Source organism: Leopardus geoffroyi, chromosome D2, assembly GCF_018350155.1.
Source record: "Leopardus geoffroyi isolate Oge1 chromosome D2, O.geoffroyi_Oge1_pat1.0, whole genome shotgun sequence".
NCBI classification, from domain to species: Eukaryota; Metazoa; Chordata; class Mammalia; order Carnivora; family Felidae; genus Leopardus; species Leopardus geoffroyi.
Genome location: NC_059334.1, coordinates 3,351,505 through 3,365,061, shown reverse-complemented (window position 1 = coordinate 3,365,061; position 13,557 = coordinate 3,351,505). Strand labels below are relative to the sequence as shown.

The 13,557-nt window shown below is 37.9% G+C and overlaps 1 protein-coding gene across 19 annotated transcripts in view; it reads right to left on the bottom strand.

Annotated features, from left to right (window-relative positions):
- PCDH15 (protocadherin related 15) overlaps positions 1–13,557 on the bottom strand; it is a 1,244,966-nt gene that overhangs the window by 508,303 nt on the left and 723,106 nt on the right. The window lies entirely within an intron of this gene.

Genomic DNA, 13,557 nt, shown 5'->3' with positions numbered 1-13,557 from the left:
AAAAACAATGTATTCATGATAAAATCCTCGGGCAAAAGGCGTTGTGTAGCATTTGTGCTCACTTACACTTTTGCTAAAATATTATGTGTTCATTTCTGATAAAAATTAACATATAATCAAAAGAAGAGAATCCATTCATAGTCCACCAACCATATTTACTCATTGTATACCTTTAAGTGTTTATTTTGCTAATCTTTCTCTCTCCAAATACAAATATACTCCTGTTATACACACACACACACACACACACACACGCACACACACGTGAATAACATCCCAAATTTGTAAATACAGATTGACTACAGTAATTAGGTATCTACTGTGATGCTATATTATATGATTTCATATAGTTGATACCATAATTGTCTTAGTAGAAACTTACAACAAGATGCTCTATGTTGTCCACTTTTGCCATTATAAACCATACTTCAATAAATATTCTACGCGTAAGTATGTGCCAACTTGCCCCTATTTTTAATGATAAATTCCTGAAGGGGAAAAGTGTCATCCAAAGGGCAGTTATTACTCAGGTCACATGGCCAAGACCTTTCAGAACTGGGGCGCAGACCTACATCTGTTTGACCCTCGAGTCAAAGCGTTTAACACTACAAAATATTTCTTTGTGCTTTTCAAGCCTTTTTTGAGCTTACAAAGCTGTCGCACAAAATACCTCATTTTATCAGAATGACATATTCTGACACGTCGTCTTCCAGCCTGCTCTCCCCTTTCAACTTCTCCCCGCACTACTTACTTTCCGTACTACGTTTCTCACCCACCACTTGGCATAGGACATACTTTATATATTTAGTTCTGTTGGTCCCCCTTCACTGCGCTGGCAGCTCCATAAAGCCTGGTGTGGCCTTTTGTCATGACTGAAGCTCTCCGCCCAGTAACCAGTACGGTGCCTGGAGTAGATAACGGTGTGGACTCCCCACGTCAGACTACGTGACTTCCGGCCAGTAACAGAGACCTACTAGCCGCACACTCCCTACAAAACCTCTGTGCTTTGGTTGCTCATTTCTAAAAACAGAGATAAAATTAAAGACCGATAGGATAGGATCATTCTGAGTATCACATGAGGTTACCCTGCCCTAGGCACAGCTAGCAGATGTAAATTTTTTTTAAATGTTTTATTTATTTTTGAGACAGAGAAAGAGAGAGACAGAGCATGAGCAGGGGAGGGACAGAGAGAGAGAGAGGGAGACAAAGAATCTGAAACAGGCCCCAGATTCTGAGCTGTCAGCACAGAGCCCGATGCGGGGCTCAAACCCATGAACCATGAGATCATGACCTGAGTTGAAGCTGGATGCTTAACCAACTGAGCCACCCAGGCGCCCCAATTATCTTTTTAATTATAAAAAAAAAAGCTAAATACCCAAGAAAGCAAAAAACATGGAATTTTTAAAATATAAACTATAATTTTGGATTATGAAGTAAATTATTAAATATTTGGATTGAAACCAATTTAAAGATATAGCATCACTTACTGGAAGTGAGCATAGGTTCATGAAAAATGTCACATGCCACATTTAAAAAAAATTTTTTAACATTTATTTATTTTTGAGACAGAGACAGAGCATGAATGGGGGAGGGTCAGAGAGAGGGGGAGACACAGAATCTGAAACAGGCTCCAGGCTCTGAGCTGTCAGCACAGAGCCTGATGAGGGGCTTGAAGTCACAGAGTGCGAGATCGTGACCTGAGCCGAAGTCGGGTACTTAACTGACTGAGTCACCCAGGCACCCCACATGCCACATTTCTAAGTGAGAAGAATACTGTAGAAACCGTATCTAAACTGAAGCAAACATTATTTAATCTTGAGATATTTTTACAGGCAGTGTAAAAGGAAAAAAAGCATTTTAATTTGTTTGTACCAGACTGAATAAATGTACCTAGAAAGAATAAATTGAAGAATCATTAACATACACAGGAAGGTTATCTGGTGAGTGCCATATAGCTCAGTGTTCTGATATATACTTCATTCCACTTTTAATTACTGACATAAATGAAGACATTAAGGTCATGTGTAAAAAAATCTGTGAATGCCACAAAGCTCAGAAGGATATAGCATACATTTAATGACAAAAGACAACATTCAAAATCATTTTAGTAAGACAGAATAATAGGTTACACAATGATATATTTTTATAATAATAAATTTAAATCACCTTATTGGTATTAACCAAGTATAATAAATGGCTACACACATTAATGCGAAAATATCATTGTGAAATCTTGATGAGCGAGAGATGAGTTTTCGCATCAATGCTGTCAACGGACAATGGAGCCTTGGTACAAACTTCATATTCGTTAGTAACATCAGATACAGAGATGGCCAGACTCTAGTTAGCACTACTTTATGGGCAAATAGGATGTAAAGTCTGAACACCTTGAGAACGTGTGATACAATCTGAGGATATTTAATCTAAAACACTCAAGATGCACCCCACCTCTAAATGCTTGTTTTGAAAAGATATATAAGCTTATTCACTGTAGTCTCAGAGAGAAGAAATAAAAACAATGAATAAAAAAATACCACAAAGCATTTCTTTTCAATATAAGTAGAGGTTTTGTATTAATGCAAGGCAGTGCAGAATAGAAGGGACCATCTTACAAGCAAGACATCACTGAAAATAAGGAACCTCGAGGCAAAAAGATCACTTAAAAAGATTAGGTCTCTCCCTTTCTACTATCAGTTTTAAAGTGTTTTCTTCAATAGATTTTTGAGGCAAGTCCTGTGTATTTCAATTGTAAAGTAAAAACAACAACAGAAGCAAAAGAGAAAAAGCCACAAAGACAACCAAAGGAAACCAAATACTTGTACTGTGTTTGCACTTGGCATCTCTCGGAAGACATTTGGGCGAATTACGTTCTTCTAAAGTTATTTATCTTCTGAATATTACAAAAGAGCCCTACAAACCCATTTCCTCTCAGCTTCTAACGCTGTAGTGAGTGCTAGCACCGGACAGAGAGGTCACAATCTCTGCAGGTAGGGAATCAAATGCACTGTGCACTGAGCCCCTACTTGGTCCCGTGAAGTGCCCATAAATTAGACGTAACCAGGTCACTCGGAACTCTTGTCACTCTCGACTCTAGCTCCCTTGCAACTGTGAGCAGCATGGATAGACCTTAGCTTGCAATAAATTCCAACCATAATGGATCGTGCTGAAGGCCAGAATTCCCTGCGGCTCATATATAACACACGTTGTAATCTTGCCTTGGAATAGATTCTATTCTGCCGCATAAGAAGGTCATAAATATAGCAAGTGCAGCTCTACAAGTCAGTGAGAGTTTGGGGACCACAAAAGGCTTAGGAATCTGTTAGGGAAATTTTGGTTTATCTTTCACAACTGTTCAGCCAATTTTACCTTCCCTAATTCTCTTCAATTGCTTCATAACGAAGAAAAAAAAACCTGTGTATAAATTGTTTTGGGCTAATTATTCAAAACAACTACCATTCGTATTATACCTGGACATGCCAACTATTCTCCCAGTTTAAAAATGAATGTTTAACATGATACCTGACAGCATATTTGCACATTTTTATACATTAGTGTATATCGAGTATAAGTTTTGATACGCATAAATAAGGTTTGGGAATGATACATACCAACAGTTGATGAAGGTTAGCTTTGAAGAGTAAGGTTGAGGGTAGAAAGTAAGAAGGGAAAAATTACCAACAAATATGTATGAATTTTGTGATTTGAAAAAGACAAAAATTTAAAATTTTATTATGAGATGTTCAGACAATAACTTAGGATTTAACATGCAAAGTCATTTTTGTAAGAAATTTATTGATGTGAACATTGTTGATTGTAGCAAACATCTAACATCCAAGGGGAATTGAGTTTTCTCCAGAAACCATGTTATTTGGAGGGCTCACTGATTTAATAAGAAAACATGTTTTTAGCAAACCTGTATAAAAGAATTGATTTTATTTCTCCTAAAGCAAAGGCCAACCTCAAGCCTCACAGGAATGAATGGATTTTGTCATGCTTTTTCTTCCTATGTACTCACTACTTTCAGAAAGTGAAAAATCTTCATTATTTCACAAATAACTATAAGACAGTGAAAGGAAATAAGACACAGTATGTTTTTGAATTATTTTTAAATAATGAAAAGACTTAAAGGAAATGGCTGGCTAGAGTTATGAGTTTCCCCTCACAAATTAAACTTTCATAATCATAATAAATGGTATATTGACATAAGTTGACTAAGGAAGAAATTACCAATTTGAAACTATAATTAGGTATAATGTAATATTAAGATAATTTTTTTTTTTAATTTTTAAATGTTTATTTATTTTTGACAGAGAGAGAGAGAAACAGAGCATGAGTGGGGGAGGAGAAGAGAGAGAGGGAGACACAGAATCTGAAGCAGGCTCCAGACTCTGAGCTGTCAGCACAGAGCCAGACACAGGACTTGAACTCACAGACCGCAAGACCATGACCTGAGCCGAAGTCAGACACTCAACCAACTGAGCCACCCAGGCGCCCCGATAAATTTTTTATAATCAACTATTAAGGGCATTCAGTTTATTGACTTGTATTTATTAAATTCAAAGTTCAATGTGAGTTAGGACTAATATGATGTGAGGTAAGCAAATCCCATAAAATTGATGTGAGATGAACTTAAATACAATGCAACTCAAAGAGTTTTGAAGACTTTAGAGTTTAGAGCAAGAAATTTCATAACAGTGTAACATTAAGAACTATGATATGTAGGGGGTGTCTGGGTGGCTCAGTTGGTTAAGCGCCTGACTCTTGATTTTGGCTCAGGTCATGATCTCATAGTTCATGAGACTGATCCCTGCATTGGGCCCTGTGCTGAGCAGGGAACCTAGTTGGAAACTTCTCTCTCTGCTCCTGCCCCACTTGTTCTCTCTCGCTCTCTCTCTCTCTCTCTCCCCCCCTAATTAAAAAATATACAATAAAATTTTTTTAAAGGAATATTTCACGTAGGGAGTGGCATGTAAGGCATGTCTTAGTAGTAGATAACATTCAACTGATGGCCAAGGCTAAAGGTAGATTCTAATCACAGAGATAAAAGAATATCAGGGAAGGCATAACAGCAATGGAAAGTCATCTGTTGACAAGGTCAGAACTGTGTTTGAATGTAAAACAGGTTGAGTCTTGACATAGGCTGAGAGGACTATTAGGAGACTGTCCCAAAGTCCAAGTGCGAGCCATCAGGATGACTCCGTGGAAGTGAAAGCAGGCAGCTTGGTAGTCACAGGGACATTGGCTCAGGCACAGGCATGAGAGTCCATGCTCTCTGTACAGCTGTGAAGTTAGAGTCTGAAAGAGGAGAAGGTAAGATGTTGGGGATTTCCACAAACATGATTTCTCTCTGGTCAAGCTTTAAAAGTTTTTCCAGAGTTTTGAGATAAGTATAATAAGACCATGCCACAATCCTATTTTTCTTTCTGTTACTGTTTAGTCATTGATGCCACTATGACAATTATGCCCAACAGTGACGAGGTAATATTGGCCAAGTGAGACCATCATTTTGACTGTGATGCTCCTTCATTACTGAGACCTTATTTTCATGTCAGACAACCTGTTTTGGTTATTTTATCATTCATGACTCTTCATTTTACACCTTCTCCTTCTCTGTCTCTCTTTTTCATGAAGGAAATCGAGGTAACTTTAGTAAACTGAAATAAAAATAGGGAACAAAAATAATGACCGTGAGGGAAAGACCTATGGACAAAGCTTAAAAATTGTCAAAAGTCATATACAATGTCATATACAAGTTTTCTAATTAAATGAAAACATTGGAGGCTGGAGAAGTTTTAAAGATTATTTTTATCCTTGGAAATTTTTGTAGGGATCATTTGTTTATTAGCTTATTTTTTTAGCATTCAATCTTAAAAATGTGCATCTATTCCTATTAAATTTTCTTTTAGTTCTAGGTGGCCATAACTGCCCAAATGTTTCCATTAAGAGATAGTTTATGGCCTCATTGAACAAAGCACAGAAGACATGTTTTAGAATTCCTTCTCTGGAACACACACTTTCCCCTCAATACCGCAGAAGGAACAGGTGGAAGAAGGATGTACCATGTGGCCGCGCCTGGCTCCCCCGGCTGTAACTGAGTCAAGCCTGTGAGGATTTAGATGCTGTCTCTCATCAATTAGATAAAACACAGTAACTGTGGTCATTTTCCATTAAAAGTGTACAGGGCCTGGTGCAACAGAGCGAACGCTGGTAAGAGAAAAAGCCACATACAACCAAAGAAATGGGGTGAGAGAATCAGAAATACACAGAGGACTCTGAACTATAGGAAGAAGGAAACACAGCACATCCACAAAGAAACGTACAGATCATGTGGTCCAAGAACAAATAGTTTCCTCTGTCCCTGGCAAATTTACAATATTCAATACAATACAAAAAAAAATCAAATTATTTTTCATTTCTGTGATGTTGATATTCCTTTTTTTTTTCTTTTTAGTAGGTTTCATGCCCAACAACGAACCCGAAGCAGGGCTTGAACCCACATCCCTGACATCAAGACCTGAGTTGAGTTGGGCACCTAACTAAGCCACCCAGGTGCAACTATGATGTTGATATTCTTAATATTCTTCACCAATCAACTTCAGCTAATTTGAAGGCATTTTTGTGCCTTCCTTATAAGACAAAGAACTTTGAATAAAATAAGAATATTCCTATGCAAGTGTTTGTATGTTCTGGCCCTCCCAAATTCACATGTAGCAATACTAATGATCAATGTGATGGTATTAGGAGGTGGGGTCTTTGGCTCACTTGAAAGTATGTCTCAATGCAGAATTTATTCAACTTTAGGCATGATTTGACAATGGTAAACACACCTTTATTATGCTACTCATAAAATATATTTTGGGGAGGGGGTGAAGGTAAAATACAGAAATTCTAATACTTGGTGAGTTTCATCATCTACTTCTTATTCCCCCTTTAACAACATGAATCAGGTGACTAGGTGATGAGATTGACACCCTTCTAACAGAGGCCTAAGACAGAGTCCTTGTCCTTTTCCACAATGTAAGAATAAAAGAAGTCTGCAACCTGGAGAGGACCTGTGCCTGAATGTGCTGGCACCTGGTTTCACACATTCAGCCTCTGGAACTGTGAGAAATAAGTTTCTGCTGTTTATAAGGCACCCAGCCTTTGGCATTTTTTACAGCAGCCCAGATGGGCTAAGACACTTAGACAAGCATCAATGTATTTGAAAAGCTCCATGGAAAAAAAATCCCACTAATAAAAAATTTCCAGAGCAACTTTCCCCTAAGAAACACTAAAATGAATTCTACCCTAGTGACCATAATATGGAGCTTTGGCATTGTTAGTAGGGTCAACCCCTGATTGTGAGCTCTGTTTTGCTATTCAGAGCATCCCTACATTTTTTGTGATGATTCATTATACTCACGAAATAAACAACACAAAGACTTTTGGCAACAATCTAAGTAACTGCACGTCAGGAAACTAATCAGATGCAGGATAAGCTGTATTATATCAGAAAAAAGAAAAAAGACTTCAAACACAGACTGTAATAAGAGACAGAGAAAGACATTAATAATGATAATGAGGTCAGTCCAACACGAGGATATGACATTTGTAAACATTTATGCACACAACATAAGAGCACCTAAATTTATAAAGTAAATATTAACAGACATAAAGGGAAAAATAGACAGCGATACAATAATGGTAGGGGACTTTAATGCCCCACTTACATCGATGCATAGATCATTCAGACAGAGAATCATTAAGGAAACATCGGCCTTGAACGACCCATTAGACCAGATGGACTTAGACACATACAGAATCTTCTATTCAAGAGCAACTGAATATACTTCTTCTCAAGTGCACAGGGAACTTTCTCCAAGATAGATCACATGGTAAGCCATAAAATGAGCCTTAATAAATTTAAGAATATTGAAACTGTATCGTGTCCTTTCCAACCACAATGGTATAAAACTAGAAATCAATTATAAGAAGAAAACTAGAAAATTCATATACAGTGGAGATTAAACTACATGCAACTGAAAACCCAATGGACCAAAGAAAAAAATGAAAAGAGAAATAAATAAAATACCTTGAGACAATTGAAAGTAGGAATACAATATACCAAAACTGATGAGATACAGCAAAAGTAGTTCTAAAAGGGAAGTTCATAAATGCCTACATCAAAAGATAAGAAAAATCTCAAATAAATAATCTAACTTTAGATCTAAATGAACTAGAAAAAGAAGAGCAAATGAAATCCAAAGTTAGTAGAAGAGAGAAAATAACAAATTTCAGATTGGAAATAAATGAAATAGAGACTAAAAGACAACAGAAAAGAGCAACTGAACTAACAGCTTTCTTCAAAAAGGGTAACAAAATTGAGCCACCTTGAGCTGGACTCACCAATGGGGAAAAAAAACAAAAAAAAAAAAAAAGAGGATTCAAATAAACACAATTGGAAACAAGAGAAAATTCTGAAAGCAGCTAGGGATAAACATGCTCTAACATATAAAGGGAGACCGATAAGACTCATGACGGATCTCTCTACTGAAACTTGGCAGGCCAGAAAGGAATGGCAGGAGATCTTCAATGTGATGAACAGAAAAAATATGCAGCCGAGAATCCTTTATCCAGCAAAGCTGTCATTTAGAATAGAAGGAGAGATAAAGGTCTTCCCACACAAACAAAAACTGAAGGAATTCATCACCACTAAACCAGCCCTACAAGAGATCCTAAGGGGGATCCTGTGAGACAAAGTACCAGAGACATCGCTACAAGCATGAAACCTACAGACATCACAATGACTCTAAACCCATATCTTTCTATAACACTGAATGTAAATGGACTAAATGCTCCAACCAAAAGACATAGGGTATCAGAATGGATAAAAAAAAAAAACAAGACCCATCTATTTGCTGTCTACAAGAGACTCATTTTAGACCTGAGGACACCTACAGATTGAAAGTGAGGGGATGGAGAACAATTTATCATGCAACTGGAAGCCAAAAGAAAGCTGGAGTAGCCATACTTATATCAGACAAACTAGACTTTAAATTAAAGGCTGTAACAAGAGATGAAGAAGGGCATTATATAATAATTACAGGGTCTATCCATCAGGAAAAGCTAACAATTATAAATGTCTATGCGCCAAATACAGGAGCCCCCAAATATATAAAACAATTACTCACAAACATAAGCAACCTTATTGACATGAATGTGGTAATTGCAGGGGACTTGAATACTCCACTTACAACAACGGATAGATCATCTAGACACAGGGTCAATAAAGAAACAAGGACCCTGAATGATACAGTGGATCAGATGGACTTGACAGATCTATTTAGAACTCTGCATCCCAAAGCAACAGAATATACTTTCTTCTCGAGTGCACATGGAACATTCTCCAACATAGATTACATACTGGGTCACAAAACAGCCCTTCACAGGTATAAAAGAAATGAGATCATACCATGCATACTTTCAGACCACAATGCTATGAAGCTTGAAATCAACCACAGGAAAAAGTCTGGAAAACCTCCAAAGGCATGGAGGTTAAAGAACACCCTACTAAAGAATGAATGCGTCAACCAGGCAATTAGAGAAGAAATTAAAAAATATATGGAAACAAACGAAAATGAAAATATGACAATCCAAATGCTTTGGGATGCAGCGAAGGCAGTCCTGAGAGGAAAATACATTGCAATCCAGGCCTATCTCAAGAAACAAGAAAAATCCCAAATACAAAATCTAACAGCACACCTAAAGGAAATAGAAGCAGAACAGCAAAGACACCCTAAACCAGCAGAAAAAGAGAAATAACAAAGATCAGACCAGAAATAAACAATATAGAATCTAAAAAAACTGTAGAGCAGATCAATGAAACCAAGAGTTGGTTTTTTGAAAAAATAAACAAAATTGATAAACCTCTAGCCAGGCTTCTCAAAAAGAAAAGGGAGATGACCAAAATAGATAAAATCATGAATGAAAGTGGAATTATTACAACCAATCCCTCAGAAATACAAGCAATGATCAGGGAGTACTATGAAAAATTATATGCCAACAAACTGGACAACCTGGAAGAAATGGACAAATTCCTAAACACCCACACACTTCCAAAACTCAATCAGGAGGAAATCAAAAGCTTGAACAGACCCATAACCAGCAAAGAAATTGAATCAGTTATCAAAAACCTCCCAACAAATAAGAGTCCAGGACCAGATGGCTTCCCAGGGGAGTTCTACCAGATGTTTAAAGCAGAAATAATACCTATCCTTCTCAAGCTGTTCCAAAAAATACAAAGGGAAGGAAAACTTCCAGACTCATTCTATGAAGCCAGTATTACTCTGATTCCTAAACCAGATAGAGACCCAGTAAAAAAAGAGAACCACAGGCCAATATCCCTGATGAATATGGATGCAAACATTCTCAATAAGATACTAGCAAATCAAATTCAACAGCATATAAAAAGAATTATTCACCATGATCAAATGGGATTCATTCCTGGGATGCAGGACTGGTTCAACATTCGCAAATCAATCAACATGATACATCACATTAATAAAAGAAAAGATAAGAACCATATGATCCTGCCAATCGATGCAGAAAAAGCATTTGACAAAATTTAGCATCCTTTCTTAATGAAAACCCTCGAGAAAGTCGGGATAGAAGGAACATACTTAAACATCATAAAAGCCATTTATGAAAACCCACAGCTAACATCATCCTCAATGGGGAAAAACTGAGAGCTTTTTCCCTGAGATCAGGAACACGACAGGGATGCCCAATCTCACTGCTGTTGTTTAACATAGTGTTGGAAGTTCTAGCATCAGCAATAAGACAACAAAAGGAAATGAAAGCATCAAAATTGGCAAAGATGAAGTCAAGCTTTCACTTTTTGCAGACGACATGATATTGTACCTGGAAAATCCCATAGACTCCACCAAAAGTCTGCTAGAACTGATACATGAATTCAGCAAAGTTGCAGGATACAAAATCAATGTACAGAAATCAGTTGCATTCTTATACGCTAACAAGGAAGCAACAGAAAGACAAATAAAGAAACTGATCCCATTCACAATTGCACCAAGAAGCATAAAATACCTAGGAATAAATCTAACCAAATATGTAAAAGATCTGTATGCTGAAAACTATAGAAAGCTTATGAAGGAAATTGAAGAAGATATAAAGAAATGGAAAAACATTCCATGCTCATGGGTTGGAAGAATAAATATTGCCAAAATGTCAATACTATCCAAAGCTATCTACACATTCAATGCAATCCCAATCAAAATTGCACCAGCATTCTTCTCGAAACTAGAACAAGCAATCCTAAAATTCATATGGAACCACAAAAGGCCCAAATAGCCAAAGTACTTTTGAAGAAGACGGCCAAAGCAGGAGGCATCACAATCCCAGACTTTAGCCTCTACTACAAAGCTGTAATCATCAAGACAGCATGGTATTGGCACAAAAACAGACACGTAGACCAATGGAATAGAATAGAAACCCCAGAACTAGACCCACAAACGTATGGCCAACTAATCTTTGACAAAGCAGGAAAGAATATCCAATGGAAAAAAGACAGTCTCTTTAACAAACAGTGCTGGGAGAACGGGACAGCAACATGCAAAAGGTTGGAAGTAGACCACTTTCTCACACCATTCACAAAAATAAACTCAAAATGGATAAAGGACCTGAATGTGAGACAGGAAACCATCAAAACCCTAGAGGAGAAAACAGGAAAAGACCTCTCTGACCTCAGCCATAGCAATTTCTTACTTGACACATCCCCGAAGACAAGGGAATTAAAAGCAAAAATGAACTATTGGGAACTCATGAAGATAAAAAGCTTCTGCACAGCAAAGGAAACAATCAACAAAACTAAAAGGCAACCAACGGAATGAGAAAAGATATTTGCAAATGACATATCGGACAAAGGGCTGGTATCCAAAATCTATGAAGAGCTCACCAAACTCCACACCCGAAAAACAAATAATCCAGTGAAGAAATGGGAAGAAAACATGAATAGACACTTCTCTAAAGAAGACATCCGGAGGGCCAACAGGCACATGAAAAGATGCTCAACGTCACTCCTCATCAGGGAAATACAAATCAAAACCACACTCAGATATCACCTCACGCCAGTCAGAGTGGCCAAAATGAATAAATCAGGAGACTATAGATGCTGGAGAGGATGTGGAGAAACGGGAACCCTCTTGCACTGTTGGTGGGAATGCAAACTGGTGCAGCCACTCTAGAGAACAGTGTGGAGGTTATTCAAAAAATTAAAAATAGATCTACCCTATGACCCAGCAATAGCACTGCTAGGAATTTACCCAAGGGATACAGGAGTGCTGATGCATAGGGGCACTTTTACCCCAATGTTTATAGCAGCACTCTCAACAATAGCCAAACTATGGAAAGAGCCTAAATGTCCATCAACTAATGAATGGATAAAGAAATTGTGGTTTGGGGCGCCTGGGTGGTTCAGTCCGTTAAGCGGCCAACTTCGGCTCAGGTCATGATCTCGCGGTCCATGGGTTCGAGCCCCGGGTCGGGCTCTGTGCTCACAGCTCAGAGCCTGGAGCCTGTTTCAGATTCTGTGTCTCCCTCTCTCTGACCCTCCCCTGTTCATGCTCTGTCTCTTCCTGTCTCAAAAATAAAATAAAACATTAAAATAATTTTAAGAAATTGTGGTTTATATACACAATGGAGTACTACGTGGCAATGAGAAAGAATGAAATATGGCCTTTTGTAGCAACATGGATGGAACTGGAGAGTGTTATGCTAAATGAAATAAGCCATACAGAGAAAGATATGTATGAAACTTAACAGAAACTTAACAGAAACCCATGGGGGAGGGGAAGGAAAAAAAGAAGTTGGAGTGGGAGAGAGCTAAAGCATAAGAGACTCTTAAAAACTGAGAACAAACTGAGGGTTGATGGGGGGAGAGGGAGGGGAGGATGGGTGATGGGTATTGAAGACGGCATCTTTTGGGATGAGCACTGGGTGTTGTATGGAAACCAATCTGACGATGAATTTCGTATATTAAAAAAAATAGAAACAAGAAGACATTACATCTGATACCTCAAAGGATCAGAAGAGACTACTATGAATAATTGTCTCAACAAATTGGGCAGACTGGAAGAAATGGACAAACTCCTAGAAATATACCATCTAACAGGACTGAATAATGAGGAAATAGAAAATCTGAACAGAATGATTACTAGCATGGAAATAGAATCAGTCATCACAACCCTCCCAACAAATAAAAGTCCAGGACCAGATGGCTTTTCTGGCGTATCCTACCAAGCATTCAAAGACAAATGGAGACCAATCCATCTCACTCTTCCAAGATAGAAGAGGGAATTCTTTTAAATCATTTTATGTGGCCAGTATTACCTTGATATCAAAACTGGACAAAGATATGGCAAGAAAAGAAAATCATCAATAACTTCCAACTTGATGTCCAAAATAGGAGACTGTTTTAAAAAAGAGGGGCGCCTGGGTGGCGCAGTCAGTTAAGCCTCCGACTTCAGCCAGGTCACGATCTCGCGGTCCGTGAGTTCGAGCCCC